General features: G+C 45.0%; 1 protein-coding gene across 4 annotated transcripts in view; it reads left to right on the plus strand.

The window, feature by feature from the left end:
• GCNT4 (glucosaminyl (N-acetyl) transferase 4) overlaps nt 1–19,241 on the plus strand; it is a 92,378-nt gene that overhangs the window by 21,261 nt on the left and 51,876 nt on the right. For 2 of the 4 annotated variants that reach the window (XM_073624092.1, XM_073624102.1), the window contains one exon: nt 3,098–3,186. The exons of the other annotated variants lie outside the window; for them this stretch is intronic. The gene's annotated coding sequence lies outside the window, so the exon portion shown is untranslated. The remainder of the gene's footprint in view (nt 1–3,097; nt 3,187–19,241) is intronic. 4 annotated transcript variants of the gene reach the window in all.

The raw sequence follows: 19,241 nt of genomic DNA on the forward strand, positions 1-19,241 counted from the left end.
CTATGTACAGAGTGCAGGGGTCAGGAGTGCGCTATGTACAGAGTGCAGGGGTCAGGAGTGCGCTATGTACAGAGTGCAGGGGTCAGGAGTGCGCTATGTACACAGTGCAGGGGTTAGGAGTGCGCTATGTACACAGTGCAGGGGTCAGGAATGCACCCTAAGTTTCCTCACATCTGTTCTCTCTCCTACCTTCCTACCTGGCCCAGCTCTGGTACCTCCCTGTATAGGTGGCTCCCTTCCTTTGTATTGGGCTATAGTTAGTAGTTTCCTGTTTATTGGGCTATATATACCTCCCTCTGTGGGCGGATCTCTGTGTTTAGTATCAGTACTCAGTTTTGCAATGTTTTTTTTTCACCATCACTTCAAAATAAGCAGCACACACTTCATCAACACAAGTGCTTAAAAAGCCCTCAGGACGCAGCCCGCTGGATGGGGAAAAAAAACAGAGCTGTCAGCAATCTCTGCCACTATGCAAAAAATGTCACTATGCAAGAAAAATGTCACTATGCATGAAAAATGTCACTATGCAAAGAATACCAGTATGCACGAAAAATGCCACTATGCAAAAAGCCGGCGTCGCTGGGGGGACTGGGGAGGCAAGAGAGCAGAGGCGGGGTGGAGGCGGGTACAGGGCAGATCCTCAGAGTGTTCTTTGTCATGAGGTGCCATGTTAAACTTCCAGTGACCAGTATGAGAGAGTGAGAGCGATAACACCAAATTTAACACACCTGCTCCCCATTCACACCTGAGACCTTGTAACATTAATGAGTCACATGACATGAGGGAAATGGCTAATTGGGCCCAATTTGGACATTTTCACTTAGGCTCGGTTCACACATGGGCGGCACGACTTGCAGGTCGCCTCAGCGAGGCGACCTGCAAACGACTGCCGGGGCGACTTGCGAGACGACTTCTGCATAGAAGTCTATGCAAGTCGCCCCAAGTCGCCCCCAAAGTAATACAGGAACCTTTTTCTAAGTCGGAGCGACTTGCGTCGCTCCGATTAGAACGGTTCCATAGCACAGAACGGGAGGCGACTTGTCAGGCGACTAGGTCGCCTGACAAGTCGCCCCAGTGTGAACCGAGCCTTAGGGGTGTACTTACTTTTGTTGCCAGCGGTTTAGACATTAATGGTTGTGTGTTGAGTTATTTTGAGGGAACAGCAAATTTACACTGTTATACAAGCTGTACACTCACTACTTTACATTGTAGCAAAGTGTCATTTCTTCAGTGTTCTCTCATGAAAAGTTAGCCCAATTTTTTTTTGTATAATGTGAAAGATGTTATGCCGGGAGAATCGTGAGAGAATCATGATCTTTATTTTAAGCAAAAAAATTGTGATTCTAATTTTGGCCAGAATGGTGCAGCTCTACTATGTGGCCATGCACACGTAGGCGTTTACAGGCAGGAAAAAAATTGCACCAAAGGCACATTCTGCCATGCGATTTTTAAGCAGAAAAAAGTGTGTAAAGCATAAGGCCCCATGCATACTGGGTATTTGCACAGCTCTTCTATATTCTTTTGTCCTGAAAGCAGCTTAAAAAATGTGCTTAAACTGTGCTTTTGCAGACACGTTTAGGTCAAGCTCTTGGGTGTTCATTTATTTCTTTGGCTAGAATATTAATTTATTCTGGCCACTGAAATGAATAAATGCTCATGTGTTAAACAGGCCGAGAGCTTAGGCATGTTTAGACACGTTTGGTGTTTTTTTTTTTTTGCCTTTTAAGCGCTCTTGCTTCTAATCAGACAGGAAATCTTCTCCAGTCCTGTCCAAGAGTGACAACTCTGTCTCTCCATTGGCAAAGTTGTCACCTTAGGACAGAAGCTGTGTTGCTGTTAGGATTACTAGTGAAAAAAGTTTAAAAATGTAAAACTAATGCAGCCACTACATCCAAGGACTGGTAGGCTGCAGTAGATTTTTGCTATTAAAATTAGATACTCATAGGTGGAACTATGGGAGAAGTAAAAGTGATATATATCAGGCAATCTGTCAGTAGCAGTTTTTTTTTACCCCCCCCCCCCCCTTTAACATACACTATATTGTCAAAAGTATTGAGCATTCTTCCAGAAATGCATTTGTGAGGTAGGGCACTGATGTTGGACGAGAAGGACTGGCTCCAAGTCTGCTCTAATTCATCCCACAGGTTTTCAGTCAGGTTCAGGTCAGTACTCTGTGCAGGCCAGTCAAGTTCCTCCACCTCAAACTCGCTCATCCATGTCTTTTTGGACCTTGCTTTGTGCACTGGTGTGCAGTCATATTGAAACAGGAAGGGGCCATCCCCAAACTGTTCCCACAAAGTTGGGATCATGAAATTGTCCTCACTGGAACGAAGGGGTCAAACCCTGAAAAACAACCCCACACCATAATCTCCCCTCCACAAAATGATTTGGATTTGGGGTGGAGGAACTTGACTGGCCTGCACAGAGTCCTGACCTCAACCCGATAGAACACCTTTGGGATGAATTAGAGCGGAGACTGCGAGCCAGGCCTTCTCGTCCACATCAGTGCCTGACCTCAGAAATGCACTTCTGGAAGAATGGTCAAACATTCCCATAGACACTTGTGGACAGCCTTCCCAGAAGAGTTGAAGCTGTTATAGCTGCAAAGGGTGAGCCAACTCAATATTGAACCCTACAGACTAAGACGTGATTAAAATTCATGTGTGTGTAAAGGCAGGCATCCCAATACTTTTGACAATATAGTGTTGTTTTATTACCTCTTGATCCTGCCAATAGATCCATTATTTTCCCACTTTTTGTAATAGGGTGACAATGCTGTTTGTTCTGCATTGTTGTCACCCCGTGGACAGGGTATCCTGAGGCAGGTAATACATCATTTATTTATTTTTTTTTTTTTTTGTTCAACCATCTGTGGGAGTTTTTTGGCCAGGCTTCTTGAGATATGTAAATGGCCCTTTCTATGGACAGGTCAACTAACCCTTTAAGTAAGCAATAAATGAAAGCTTAGCTCCAGCTATTACTTTTTAGGCAACTGCAGTGACAGTGGTAGCCGTAGAATAAGTATGAATTAAAGCTGACTGATGTAAGCACCCCCGGCAGTATTATACCCTAACCGCTGTAATTGTCACTTTTGCAGGACAGCTTGGCTTGCACATCGATGTGTAAAAAATTCTAAATACAGGCATGTGAAATGAAGCAGAAAGATACAGAATTCTATCATCACAGGTATTAACCACATAGTTACCAGAATACAATATATTTATTGTGACGATAAATACATACAAGTGTCATTTCACCCAAAGCTGTTTTCTTCCTTGGGTGGGTGCTTGTGGTTGACTTGGCACTTCCTTTCTCTGTCAGAAATGACAGTGAGATCTGGGCCCTGAATCTCTATGCTGCTGAGGGCTTGGTTAACATGCAGCATGAAGGGCCGGGGATACATCACAGGGACGTTCAGTATAGAGATCTTACTGCTCAAAGGTAATGAAAGCGGGGGGAGATGCAGCCCACCAGTCTCCAGTAAAATGTTTGCTAAAGCGGAACTTCACTCTATTAGTCAACATTGACTGTTTTTAATCCTTATACTGATAACATTAGTAACAGTATATTATATTTACTTGTTTTAAACTTTTTTTTTTTACATTTCTTCTGTTACTTCCTGGTTTTTGGCCCAGGCCAAAATGATGTCCTACATTGCAGGAGTCTTCATGTGTATTTTTTTTTTTGTTTGTTTCATTTGGAGAAGGGGCTTCCTCAGCTAAGCACATCCTCCTTTCCTGCATGTCTGAGTTAAGTGCAGAGGGATTCCAGGAAGTAAATACTACCCTAATTCAAATGGCTGCAGCTACAAATGCTAGGTGGTGCTTTTCACTGTGATTTCTCAAAAAAATAAAGCATGGGGACATGGATGGATGGGTAAGTTTATGTTGAAGATAAACTACTTGCCCCCTGTCCACCAGCCCGCAATGTGCTGTGGGCAAGCAGCCGCTGTGGGCAAAGCGTCATACCCGTACAACGCTGCCTACTTCCGGGTTTAGGATTCGCGCTCTCTACCACACAGAGCTCTGTAAGAAGGGAACGATTTGTCAGTTTCTCATCCCTGCAAAGCAGGGATGAGAAACTGAGAGCTCACATAGTAAAAGCAACACACTGTTCACACATTACACATAGTTAGACGCAAATGTAACCCTTTGATCACCCTAGGTGTTAACCCCTTCCCAGCCAATGTCATTAGTACAGTGACAGTGCATAGTATTATCATTGTATTATTCCCCTTTCACACTGGGGCATTTTTCAGGTGCTTTTGGGCTAAAAATAGCCTGAAAAACGCCTCCCCTGCAGCCCCAGTGTGAAAGCCCGAGTGCTTTCACACTGGGGCGGTGCACTTGCAGGACATTAGAAAAAGTCCTGCAAGCCGCATCTTTCGGGGCAGTGCAGGATTGAAGTATACACCACTCCTTCACCGCCCCTGCCATTGGAATCAATGGGCACTGCTGCCGAAGCGCTGGCAATTTGCAGGCACTTTTAACCCTTTATTCGGCCGCTAGCAGGGGTTAAAAGCACCCCGCTAGTGGCCGAAAAGCGCCGCTATTATAGGGTAAAGCACCGCTAAAATTAGCGGCACTTTACCGCTAACGCCCCCCCCCCCCAAGTGTGAAAGTAGCTTTAATGTCACTGGTGATGTGTCAGTGGCAGTTAGTAATTCCCCCCCCCCCCCCGTGTTTCAGTTAGTGTCAGATTGACTGGCGCAGTATCGCAGTCCTGTTACAATGTTACAAGTCGCTGATCGCTGCCGCCGATTAGTAATATAAAAAAATTAAAAATTCCAGTATATATCCCATAGTTTGTAGGCGCTAATACGTTCACACAAACCAATCAATTAACACTTTATTGGGATTTTTTTTATCAAAAACATGTAGCAGAATACATTTTGGCCAAGATTTATCAAGAAATTTTATTTTTTTAAATATTTTATTGGATATGTTTTATAGCAGAAAGTAAAACATTGTCTGTATCTTTTTTTTTTTTTGTTTACATTGCAAGGAAAAAAAAAACAATACAACAACAATGGTGATCAAATACCACCAAAAGAAAGCTCTATTTGTGTGTGAAAAAAATGATATAAATTTCATTTGAGTACAGCATTGCATGACCGCACAATTACCAGTTAAAATAGCGCAGTGCCAAATAGCAAAAAATGGTTATGAAGGGGGTAAAATCTTTTGAAGCTGAAGTGGTTAAAATTTGTATAAATATCGTTTTCAGTTTGTGGTGCTCAGATACCATTAAGTTCCACTTTAATTACAGTTGACTGTTAGTAAGCACATTCAGTCTGTTCTTATCCTAAAATAACTGATTACAGGGAACAAAAATAGCCCTGCATAGGAAATGTGAATGCAATCGATACTATCTCACAACTCTGTATTTCTGAAATTTAGTTATTCATGATCTCATCATTGGATCATGTCAGACATCAGTGTAATACACATGAACGTCTGGTTCTTTTATCTGGTCCCATGCAGGGAAGTACAAAAAAAAAGGGCGGGTGCAGTTGTTGGCACCCCGGGCGATTTTTCAATCGGCTTTCGGGTGCTGCCGCCTTTTGCTTTAACCACTTGACCTCCTAGAAGTTTTTGCCCTTTCATGACCAGAGCTTTTTTTGCTATTCAGCACTACTGCTTTAACTGGCAATTGCATGATCATGCAACACCGTACTTAAATTAAATTTATATCATTTTTTTTCACACAAATAGAGCTTTCATTTGGTGGTATTTTAACACCAAAAAATAGTAACAAAAAAATACCAAAAATTTTGAAAAAACTATATTTTCTACTTTCTGTTATAAAACATATCCAATAAAATCAAATTTCTTAAAAAAATTAAGGCCAACGTATATTCTGCTATATGTCTGTGGTAAAAAAAAAAAAATCCCAATAAGCGTATACAAATGGTTTGTATGAAGGTTATAGTGTCTACAAACTATGGTATATATATATTTTCCTTTCCATTTGTACAATTCTTTAGATTTGAGGCTCTATAAGCAGGGCAGGGCCCTCCTATTCCTTCTGTATTGAACTGTATTGTGATTGTACTGTCCCCCTATTGGTGCTATTTAACCGCTTCTCGACCGCCGCACACCAATGTACATCAGCAGAATGGCACGGGTGCACAAAAGGGCATACCCGTACGTCCCTTTGTAAACCCGGGCTAGCAGGAGCGTGCGCCGTGGGAGCATGCCCGCGGGTAACGCAGAATCGATGTCCGCTGGTGGCCCGCGACGAGGAGTGGCAGAACGGGGAAGTGCCTATGTAAACAAGGCATTTCCCTGTTCTGCCTAGTGACATGACAGGGATCTACTGCTCCCTGTCATCATGTCCTAGGTAGCCCATACCCTACAGTTAGAACACGCTGAGGGAACACATTTTACCCCTTGATCGCCCCCTAGTGTTTAACCCCTTGCCTGCCAGTGACATTTACACAGTAATCAGTATTTTTAGCTCTGATCACTGTATAAATGTCAATGGTCCCAAAATAGTGTCAAAAGTGTCCAATCTGTCCGCCGTAATGTCGCAGTCCCGATAAAAATCGCAGATCGTCGCCATTACTAATAAAGAAATTAATAATAAAAATGCCATAAATCTATCCCCTATTTTGTAGACGCTATAACTTTTGTGCAAAACAATCAATATACACTTATTGCGATTTTTTTTTTTTTTTTTTTTACCAAAAATATGTAGAAGAATACATATCGGCCTAAACTGAGGAAGAAATATTGCTTTTTTTTCAAAACTGTGGGAAAAAAAGGACGTCAATTTTGTTTGGGTACAATGTCGCACAACCGCGCAATTGTCAGTTAAATCGACGGAGTGCGGAATCGCAGAAATGCTCTGGTCATTAAGGGGGTAAAATCTTCCAGGGCTGAAGTGGTTAAATCCTGTATTATAATAATGATAATATTTGAAAATTGATCAATCCTCATGTACTGACGGCATATCTCTATGCTATGCTTTAAAATGCCAGGACCCCCAAATGATCCCTTTTTGGAAAATGGACAGTCCAAGGTATTTAATAAGAGGCATGGCAAGTTTTTTGAAGTTGTAATTTTTTTTGAATAATGAAGAAATTAAATAAAATGAGTATATTTCACAATTTTTCCTTTTTTATATACTGTCCCCAGTGCAGTATAGCGTCATCATATAACTGGTGTGGCGGTGATCAGGGATACTGACTGGTGACAGTATGTAAAAAAAAAAAGAGAAGAAGGGAAGGACAGAGAGGCACCAAGCAGGCATGGCGTAGCACAGTTTATTAAAATATAAATATATGAACAACAATAGCACTCGCATAGTGGAAGAGATGACCAACTGAAGCCAGTAGTAGATGTTCCGGGACAATCACAGAGAGCTGCTGTCAAAAATCCAGGGGAGATGTATTGTTCTGCAAACCTGGGAGAGCCTGCAGTGCGAGGAATCCTTCTGGAGAGAGCCGATGCCGGAGAGACCAGGGACCGCCGTTATAATGTGTCCAGAGTAGGGGTGGATGCCCAGGGAAAAACCTCCAGCCGGTGTGGATGTGCTGTCAGCCTGACAATCTCAGGAGCAAATAGGGACAGAGGCAAGCCACACCTCCTTCATTAATCCATAAAGAAACGGGGGGGGGGGAGAGGAAAACAAGTTTAGTGCTAGCAATGGCCTTTACACAATTTCAGATTTTACCAACAGAACATATTACCTCCATGTGTAAGCACGGAGAGGCCTCACCCGCTGGCCAGGTGGTCCAAAGTCGGATCCAGCCACTCTAGGGGCAGAAGTCACACAAGGCAGAAAATTGCCCTTACCTCCCCAGGGCTGCAGTCTGACTATAGGTGAAGTAAAGAGTTGACCACCCTAGAGCACTAGCGAGACCAACCATTGACTCAAATGAGGTCTAGTAGACAACTAGCGTCTGGGGCTGCATGAATTTTGATACAGCCCCAGTCAATCCTAGAGAGGCAGGCTCTGATGGCATGCTGGAAGACTGTATTTATTTAGTGAGCACGCTGAGCTCTAGGTCTTGTCCCAGAGTGGAGGAGTCCAGCCTGAGGGGGGGAGGGGCTCAGGTGTGCAACCTAAGGGAGGAATACAAAGACCTGGGTTATTAGAAGAAGCTGACTGAGGGGAGCTGTCTGCCACAGTTCTGTCTGGTATCATTAGAGGGCATTGCTTGGAAGATTGGATGGGGCATCCATCTGTCCTTGGGTCTTTTGAGTATGAGTACAGACACTGGAAGGATCTTGGGGACCTTGTGCTTTAGCTACCCCTCTGGTGCCTAGTATAGTCAGCTGTTGGTCTGTTAAAGGGGACTCCGGCAGATGTCCTGAAGAGCTGTGTCTACTAAAAAAGAAGGACTTTGCTACTGGCTCTACTACTACTACTTAAGCAAAAAGGAAGAATAAGTCCTCATAGTTCTTATCTTGGAGTATCCACCACATCCCTCATCTCTATCCAAATTCTCCAAAAATAAAAAACAACATCCCCTAGACTGTTTTTTGGAGATAGTGAATGAGCCTGGCTGCGGGGCGGAAGTTGGGAAGACGTGGACAAGTAATTCCTGCAGCTGCTATGGGAGTAGGGCTACACTAATAAGGGGACATTTTTTGCACAAGAGCAAATCCAGGATAGTTGAAAGGAACGTCTGTAAACCTGAAAAGGTGTTATAAATTAGAATTTCAGATATTATCCTAATTGCATACATGGGTCCAGCTTGGCACAATGTAGTTTTGCATTTTTCGTATGCCAAAATCCCACAATTTTTTCATCTTTGACCAACCTGCGTTGCTGCTGTAGTGGAGGTGGAGGATCTACAACGTTCTGCCTGTCAAGGTGCATAGATCACAAAACTGGCTGCCAACATTATAAATACTTTGGCAGGTAAAACAAAAAGCTATAAATATGTTTTCTACACTGTTCTAAACACCATTTCCTGACAGACTCCATGGCAGCCTACGTATGGGTTAATACCGCCTCTCATACCTCATAGGACCCCACCCCCATAAATCTTTGCATCTAGACAGAGACCGTGTTCCTTTTTTGTCCTCCTCCTAGGTCTTACCTTACAAGTTTTCAGTCCAGTCCTGGTGGTTTGCACGTGAAGATGGCGGTTCAGGTGGTGTCCTTCTTGGAGTCCATTTACCTTGGCTATTAGCGAGGTGGACATGGGCAGTTAATGTGATGCCTTGAAGATCTTACTTACCAGCCATTGGCAGGCAAGCGGCAACATGGCCAATCATCCCAGCTATTAGTGGGAGGCTCTTTTCGTGAGATGCCCTGGTCGTGCAGTATGAGCAAACTTGGCTCCCAGTCCCAGGCCGGATCAAACGGTGCCGTGGTGGTAATGTATTGAAGTTAATTTGGCTTGCATGGCAGCTGTGTTTGTTATGTTGTTTGTTGTCCCCTAGCGCTGTTTTTTTTTCTTTTCTGGCCATGACGGCTGGGACACATCTGCGTTCCAGCCTCGCCGCCTTTCGGTCCATCTGCGCGAGCCGTGATCGAGGCACGCGGTCCAGGAAAGATGGCGGGCAGACGCGCATGCGCACAAGGTCCATGGGGTGGCGTCGGGCACAGCGCAGGTGCGCTGGGTGCGCGATGACATCATCCGAAGGCGGCAGATTTAAATAGCTGTCAGATTCAGCTATTCTTTGGGATGCCTAGCAGGCTTTAGTAGCTGCTTCCCCGAGCACATTGCTTTGCTGATTAAGGTAAGGGGTTATGCTGCACTGCTTATCCATGATTTTAAATCACTGCCAATACTTTTGTTTTTCTTATATGCCTTGTTGATCACTTTCAGTGTCTTTCTGAGCCTTTTGCCATGGATGTGTCACCGCCCCCCCAGTGGCCAACCCTTACACTGCAGGTAGGATGGAATTAATTTTCCTCTTCCTGTTTGTTTTGGGTTTACTAGTCAGGTGCATGTTAACTCTTTCTTTCCCTCAGCCCTTTTAGGTCTTAACACCGGCCTTCGGCACGTGAAGTTAATGACAATTCTAGATCACAAAGTCGTCATTCAACATCAAGTTCTAGACGTCCTAGATCATCTTCCAGACGGTCCACGTCTAGTCATCATTCTCACCGCCATTCCAGCCGCTCTGAAAAGAGAGCATGCTGGGGATGCAAAGCTCAGGTCCCAGAGGTAGAGTTGCCACCTCATCCCTTTAAACCCGAATACCTTTGAATTACACGGGTTCTGAGGCTAATTAAATGCAGATAAGGCACCAAGTGGGTTTAATTACCACCTTAATCAGCCACAGAACCTATGTAATTCATATGTGTTCGGGTTTAAAGGGATGAGGTGGCAACCATACCCAGAGGGTAAATCTCTCTGTAAGTTATGCTATTCTCGAGCTGTAAAGGAAAGAGGAGCTGGAGACCAACAGGTGGAAGCTTTGGTCAGAAGAGTAGTTCAAGAATCTCTGAACAGAACGGATTGCGTCCGTACAACCAGCCCTCCTGCTGCTCCAGCACCAGTTCCTGGCGGGGTTGACCCTGTGATTCCAGGTCCTTCTCGACGAAGTCTCTCTTTAAGTGGTTCCTCGGACAGCGAACCAGAGGTGGAAGAATCCAGTACAGGATTTGATTTTTCCTTGGTTCCACAGTTGGTTAAAGCGGTTAAAGACGCATTGAGATGGGAAGAGCCAGTAGAAGCACCCTCTAAACAGAGGAAGTACTTCAAGCAGCTCAAGAAAGAACGCCCAAACTTCCCCTTCCTGGGTGAACTTGGAGAAATTGTTTAAGATGAATGGAGTAAAGTTGAGAGGAAAAACTCGCTAATTTCCAAAATAGCGAAAATGTATCCATTCAAAGGTGAGGAGGTAAAGCATCTGGAATCGGCTCCCCTCATTGATGCAGCTTTTAATGAGGTTGGTGAAACATGTCACACTTCCTCTGGAAGACACCGTTTCTTTCAAGGATGGTTTAGAGAAGACACTGACCTCAAGCGCATTTATATTACGGCAGGCATGGCTTGTAAACCAGCCCTGGCTCTTGCAGCTTTGTCTAAAGCTATGGAAGCATGGACGGATGATATGGATGCAGTGTTAGGAAAGACCTCTGAGGAGTTGGTCAAGAGCTCACTAGTACACGAGCTGAAGCTGGCGTCAGTCTTTTTGGGAGAAGCATCCCTTGATATTATTCGCCTTGTGGCACGTGTCATGCTTTCTTCAGTCACAGCGAAGCGCGCCTTGTGGTTGCGCCCATGGGTTACGGATCCTGCCTCTAAACAGCATGGTTTAAAATTCCCTTTGAGGGCTCCTCCCTCTTTGGGAATAAGCTTGACTCTGCCATTACCCATGCTGCAGGGGGTAAATCAGGGTACTTATCCCAGGACCGCCGTCTTTTGGGTCAGAGAAGAACTCAACCCAGACAAGATCAGGAGCGTGCTAGGGATGCACGTCGTTACAGGCCTCGTCGCGATTTCAGAAAAAACTGGAAGAGAAATCAACCTTCAGGACAGAAATCCTCAAAGTCAGCCTCTTCTGGGGGACGAGAAGCTTCAAAGTCCTTTTGATATAGAGCCTGTCCAGACGGAGCGAGTCGGGGCTCGTTTACTCCGTTTCCAGCACGTCTGGGCAGCCTCAATTCGAGAATACTGGACCGTCAAAACGGTCTCCTCAGGTCATACTTGGGTGTTCAGCAGTCCACCCACACACCGGTTTGGTCCCACAGTCCTACCACACTTGGAAGAGAAGAAACAAGTTCTTCTGTTATATACAGAATCACTGATAGCCCAAGGGGCCGCCATTCAGGTACCAACAGAAGAAAGATTTCTAGGGGTTTATTCCCCCCTTTTCATGGTCCTCAAAAAGAATGGCTCCTGGAGGCCAGTCATCGACTTGACACACCTGAACTCCTTCATCAAGAAGGAAAAATTCAAGCTGGAAACTCTGCTAACAATACGTCAGACAATACAACCAGGAGATTGGCTTGTCTCCATAGACCTGAAAGACGCCTACTTTCATGTGCCGATTGCAAAGGAATTCCAGAAGTATCTCCGATTTTCAATAGACCAGAGGCATCTCCAATTTACATGTCTCCCATTCGGGCTTACAACATTTCCTCGAGTGTTTTCGAAGCTCTTATTGGCTGTGGTGGCATTAATCAGGGTCAGAGGTATCCGGGTTCCCCATTATTTGGACGACCTACCCCTGCTTTCACAAGACAGGGAACAGCTTTTGTCACATCGAGATCAGGTCATCTCTTTTTTTTTTTTTTTTTTTTTAAAGGGTAAATTTTATTGAAGTTCACAAAATTATTTTACAGTACTGTATCACAATTCTTTGTCACCTTATAACATCTTATATTGTGTAACATTGTATACTGGTAACAATCATTCAAATCTAATATTTGTTATCATAAAAAAATTTATAAAAAAATAAAAATAAAGCTCTGTCAATATACGTATTAACCAACTTATTCGTTTCTTATCTTATTGTTTCCTTTTCTTATTCCTATTATTTCCTTTGGCTTATATACTCTATTATTATTCCCAACAGTAAATCTATGTCCTACCTCGCGTCCATCACACCTGCACATATATCTTGTTAATTAAGCTGATATTAATTATATATCAATCTCTCCGGATACCTTTGTGATCCATTTCCCCCAGATTTTGTTAAATTTTTTGTTACTCCCTCTAGCCTGATATGTGAGTTTATACATTGGTAGGGCTTTATCTATCAATCTTAACCAGTCCCCAAGAGAGGGAGGGCTCTGTTCCCTCCACTTGAGGGCCAAGGCCTTCTTAGCATAACAAAATAGTATTCGTAAAAGGGTTTTCTTTGATGTGGGTATGTCTTCCTCTTCCAAGTCTCCAAGCAAGCACCTAGCTGGAGAATAAATATTTGGAAGCTCTAGCTTTTCCTCCACGAATGTAAGGATTTCCCTCCAGTATGACATCACCTGGGGGCATTGCCATACCATGTGGAAGAAATCTCCCACCTCTGCTTTGCAACGGGTACACTCCGGGGAATCCCTCCTTCCCATTTTATGCAGCCTTTTCGGGGTGTAGTATATTCTATGCAGATAGTTGAATTGAAGCATTTTATCTCTAGCCGAGATCATTGATGACATTGTGGTGTCTAACACTCCCTGCCACGTTTCCTCTGTAAGAGATGGAATATCTGTTTTCCACTGTAAGGCCACCCTATCCAATCCAGGTGAAGAGGGAGCCAACAAAACTGAGTAGTATCTAGAGATCAGTTTTGAGTGGTCTTCCTCAGCAATAAGTTTTTCCATTGCGGACATGGAGAGATTAACCACACCCCCTCCGTATTGCGCCCTGACGGCATGCCTCAACTGGAGGTATCTAAACAGGGAGGTATTGGGTATGTTGTATTCAGTCTTCAGATCTATAAAAGTTCTGAAAATGCCATTCCTAAACAGTTGATGTGCGTATTTAATCCCATAAACAGCCCAGTGGGCTCCGTCTGGAACCTTGGCTATCTCGGGGAGTTGAGGGTTATGCCACAGCGGAGCATTAGGGGAAACTGCCAGACTTGATCCCCCTATTAACCCATTACATATATGAAATATTTTATATGAGAGCTTTAATATATTAGACCCCCTAGTCGGGTACGGGCCATTTCTAAACAGGACATTGTTCAGTGCTTCGTACGAATGAACCTGGGCAGCTTGAGTAGCCACCGAAGCTATGTTCATCTGCGGGAAGCACCACCAATGTATATGTGTTAATTGGGCAGCTAGGTAGTAATATCTCAAGTTTGGTAGAGCTAGCCCACCCGACCTTATAGGTAAATGGAGTGTTTCCATAGATATTCTAGCGGGTTTGGGTCCCCATAGAAACGTACCAAGTGTCTTGTTTATATCAACAAACCATTTCTTTGGAATGTATACCGGGGCATGCCAGAGTAGGTACAAGAACCTGGGCAAGTAAATCATTTTAAATATATTAATTCGCCCAAAAAGGCCAAGGGGAAGTTTAGCCCAGGTCTGCGCACTTTCCCTTAGACGTTTCCAGACCGGTAGTAGGTTAATCGACACATACGAGTTCAATGGTAGCTGTATCTCAACCCCGAGGTATCTAAACCTTGATACCAGGGCTAGTGATATCCCCTGAGAGAGTTTCGGAGCATATGCGGGGTCAATAGGAAATATTACGGATTTGCTCCAGTTCACTTTGAACCCGGAGTATCTCCCAAAATCGGATATTCTGTCCAAGGCTATGGGCAATGACCCCTCCGCCTCCTCCAGATATAGAAGCATATCGTCGGCGTATAAAGATGTTTTTTCTTCTCTGTCACCAATCCTACATCCCTTGATCTGCTCGTCCGCCCTCAACATCTCCGCCAATGGTTCTATTGCCAGGGCAAACAGCAGGGGCGACAAAGGGCACCCCTGCCGCGTGCCCCTAGCTATATTGAAAGGTCCAGTAATGGAGTTATTGACACGTAATCTAGCCCGAGGTTCCGCATATAGGAGTCTGACCCACCTTATGAATTTTGGGCCGAACCCCAGCCGCTCAAGAACCGCTATGAGATATGGCCATTCTATAGAGTCAAACGCCTTATGAGTGTCTAGTGACACCACCACCCGAGTATCGGGGACAGGGCCCTTCGATTGTAATATAGTAAATAGGCGTCTCAGATTTATGGCCGTCGATCTCTCAGGAATAAATCCTGTCTGATCAGGATGAATAATAGATGCTATCACCCCATTGAGACGTTTCGCCAGAATTTTAGCTAGGATTTTTGCGTCTACATTAATAAGGGATATAGGCCTATATGATTCACAGAAATCGTGGTCCTTGTGCGGCTTGGGGATCAATACTATCAGAGCTTCCCTCATAGATTCAGGTAGAATACCCCTGTCAAAGGCATCTTCATACATCTCAAGCAACCTAGGGGTTAAGGTTTCCGCATATGCTTTGTACCATTCGACTGGAAACCCGTCCAGTCCGGGGGTTTTATTAGGTTTAAGGGACTTTATAGCTGATAATACTTCTTCAGTTGTAAACTGGGCATCTAGTTCCTCCACTCCCTCTGCCGTAAGCCCAGTCAGGGGTATTGGGGCAAGGTACGTCCGCACCTCCTCCAACTCATAATCCACCCTTGACCTATACAGATCTTTATAGAACGATAAGAAAGCATCTGCAACATCATCGTGTGATGTGCAGATTTTCCCATTTGCGTCATATATTCTTGGAATAGAAGTGGGGGTCTGCTGGGAGTGTGCCAGGTATGCCATCAATCTACTATTTTTATCCCCAAACTCAAAGATCCTTTGTGACTGATAAAGTAGTTTTTTCTGAGTTTTTTCTATCAACACTAAATCTAGTTTTCTTATATTATCTCTCCATATTCTATGGGTATCAGAATTAGGGTTTTTAATATACTCTACTTCGGATTCCGTGGCTGTTTGTTCCGCCTCTCTTACCTTCCAACCTTTATCAGACTGCAGTTGTTTTACTAAACCTGAGATGGATCCCCGGAGTGTAGCCTTAAAAGCATCCCATGTGACCCCAATCGGGACCTCTTTCTGGTTTACTAGCCAGAAATTGTTAATAGATGCTGCGGTGGACCTCTCGAAACACTCCTCCTCAAGCCATAGGGGAGTCAATCTCCATACCACATAACCCCTCGGTTTTTCCAAGTCAATGGAGAGAAGCATGGGAGAGTGATCCGAGATGGCCCTTGGCAGATACTGAACATCTACCACCCTTGGGAGCAGGTTTTTAGAGACAAAACATAAATCTATCCTCGAGAGTGTATTATAAGTGGCAGAGTAACAGGAATATTCTTTAACGTCAGGGTGTTTCCACCGCCAGGCCTCCATTAAATCATAGGGTTTCACACATGCCTCCAGGGGTGAACCTCCTACCGCAGCCATTTTAAACCTATCCTTGTCTGGTGATAATACAGCATTCAGATCCCCGGCCAAAATAATCGGGCCCTCCGCCATCTGCAATACATCAGCCATCATCTCCTCCCATACCTTGATTGCAAACGGGGGAGGTATATACACTGCTACCAGGGTAAAAGCTTGATTATTAATAATAACCGCGAGGGCCACATATCTACCCATAGGATCCATTTTGACCGTTTTAATAGTGTGTAGAAGCGATTTGGCAAGCAAAATGGACACACCCCTAGCATAACTGGAATAAGTAGAGTGGAATGCTCTACCTACAAAAGCCCTATGAAGGGCTAACGTCTTGGATCCCACTAGATGTGTTTCCTGAAGGAATATGATATGTGGCCTTCGTTTTAATATGTATTTAAATACTAAGGCTCTTTTTATTTTTGAATTTAGACCTCTCACATTCCATGAGAGAATATCAAGGGACTGCACCATGGTGAAATTTGGGTATAATAGCAAGAACGTAAATATCTCGGGGGTATATCAGCATTTCCAATCCCCCCGCAAAGGGACGCTCCATGTATTTCCTTCCTACATCTAAATCTTGCCCCCTGGAGTAACATATGGTGACATCCTTCCCATCTATAGGTATATCTAGCATGTACCGTACTCTTGAATATGCATATGAACTCTTTTCCCGATACCAGAGTACCCATATCCTAAGCAGTGTTAAACTTTTAGGGTATCCTTTCGTTGCTTGATATAACTTCAAAAACAAAAGAAACAAGAAAAAAAAAGAACAAAAGGCATAACAACCAACATTGTGATCACTATAAGTGATCTGAACTCCCCGTCCCCCCACCCTGCCTGCAGCCCCGAACAACCCACAGACTTTCACCCCTAACATTGAAACCGAAAAGAGCACTTCCTAAAGGGGGGTATTCTTCCTACGCCAGCTGGCCTGGAAGCTTTAGGAAAAAGGTATATGTGAGTTTACAGAGTTCTACCGACACCGCGTTGCTTGAAGATCATTTACTAGTGTTCCCAACAGGTCAACTTATAGCAGAATCTTGCAAACCGGCATCCATCTAGCTCAAAAGACATCTTTGATACCCTGCAGGGTATGACAAAATGGGATTATGTTGATCATTATTCGTTTCTTTACAGGAATCCACCCGGGCGTTCACCTCCAGTTCTGCTAGCTGTTAGGGACATCCCATCTTTATCCTTGACCAAGAGATTCCAGCCATCTATTCGCCTCTTTGGGTGAGGAAAAGAATTGCGTTTGTCCTTTGTGGACCACTCGAAGTTTGGCTGGGTAAAGCATGCTGTATGGTAAGCTGCGGTCCCGCAAGCGCTGTTTTACACTTTGAAATGCCGCCCGTTGTTTCTGTGTCGCAGCAGAGAAGTCAGGGAAAATGGAGACTCTGTTGTTGTTAAACATTAGCTCAGGTAGATTTCGGGCCTTTCTTAGAATCGTTTCCTTGTCTCTGAAGTAGAGAAAGCGCGCTATCATGGGTCTGGGATATCTCCCAGGAACAGGAGCTCTCAGCGGGATCCTATGCGCGCGCTCTATGGCGAATAGGTGGGAGAAGCTATCAGTGCCAAATACCTGTTTAAGCCAGGCCAGCAGGAATTCCTCCGGGTTTTTTCCCTCTGTGCCTTCTGGGAATCCTAAGAACCGAAGGTTGTTCCTTCTCAACCTGTCCTCTATGTCTCCCAGTTTAGCCTCCTGGGCTTTGTTGTCCGCCGAGAGATCTCTGACATGTATCATCAGGGGGTTAAGATCATCCTCCACTGCACTGATTCTGTGTTCCGTTTGGGTGACTCTCTGCCTCACCTTCTGCACATCATCTTTAAGCAGGGCAAAGTCCACTCTAATGGTTTCTATTTGCGTGGATAAGGCCGCATGGCAGCTTTTGATAGTATCCATAATTTGTAAAAGCGTCGGTTCACCACCTTGCGTACCGGAGCCGCTCTCCTCAGGTTCCGAACCCGGAGATGGCAGGGGATGAGCCAGCGGGTCTGTCGGATCTAGCCAGTCTCTATCCCCCTCGGTCCACTCACTGTTAGGCGGAGCTGCCGGTGGAGGCCTCGCTCTCCCCGTCCGGGCGCCATCTTGGGAGTCGAGATCAGGTCATCTCTACCCTGACAGAGTTCGGTTGGCTGTTGAACAGGGAGAAAAGTCATCTAGACCCGACACAGTCTCTAATATTCTTTGGAGCCCAATTCGACACGGTGAAGAGCACCATCTCCCTGCCTCTGGAGAAAATTCCGGTGATACGGGAAAGAATTCATCTCGCAATGTCATCATCTCTTCTCAGAGCCTCACAATGTCTTAAGATAATCGGCACCATGGTAGCCACAGCTCCCATGGTGAAGTGGGTGCAATGGAAGATGCGGCCCTTTCAGAAGGGCTTTCTCCAACAGTGGGATCCAGGGTCTCAAGAACATCTTGTACGGATAACCCCTTCCATGCGGGAGAGCCTCCCCTGGTGGCTGCAATAGAAAAATCTCCTCAACTGCCATTCCATAGCACCTGTCCCCTGGATCACAGTGACAACGGATGCCAGCAACAGAGGTTGGGGCGCTCTCTGTCTGACGGAGGTAGCCCAAGGCAAATGGGATTACCCATCCCAAGGGGTAGTCTCAAATGTTCTGGAGCTTCGAGCTGCCTTCCGTGCTTTTCAAGCTTTTCTCCACTTGACATCAGGGGCCTCAGTCCTCCTGAGGCTAGATAATATGACCGCAGTGTCATATATCAAGAGACAGGGGGCACCCGCAGTCTCTCCTTACTGAAGGAAGTAATTCCGATTATGTCCTGGGCCCAGGCGAACTTGACAAATCTGACGGCTGTTTATCTCCCCGGAATTCAGAATGTCCAGGCAGACTTCCTTTCAAGGGTCACCCTGGACAACAACGAATGTTCTCTCCACACCGAAGTTTTCAACTGGGTCCTGTCTCTGGGAATGATGCCGGAGGTAGATCTGTTTGCATCCCCTTGCAACTTCAAACTGAAGAAATATTACACAAGATGTCGTTGTCCCCAGGCCTTCGGAGTGGATGCCCTGACGGACCAGTGGAGATTCCACAGGGCTTATGCCTTCCCCCCGGTTCCAGTCATTCTCTGATTTCTATCGAGGCTCGGGTGGGAAGAAGCCAAAGTAGTGGCAATTGTTCCATTTTGGCCCAACAGGCCATGGTTTCCTCTCCTGATTCAGCTCAGTTACCGGGATCCGGTTCCTCTCCTGTCCAGACCAGATCTCCTGTTGCAGGTAACGTCTCTTCACCCATGCCCATCTCATCTCCATCTGATGGCTTGGTGGTTGAGAGGGGAAGGCTGGAAGCGCTAGGATGTCCAAGTACAGTTATTGCTACATTGTTGAATGCCAGAAGAGCGGGCACCAACAGAGTTTACCAAAGAATTTGGT

Source organism: Aquarana catesbeiana, linkage group LG01, assembly GCF_042186555.1.
Source record: "Aquarana catesbeiana isolate 2022-GZ linkage group LG01, ASM4218655v1, whole genome shotgun sequence".
In the NCBI taxonomy this organism is placed as follows: domain Eukaryota; kingdom Metazoa; phylum Chordata; class Amphibia; order Anura; family Ranidae; genus Aquarana; species Aquarana catesbeiana.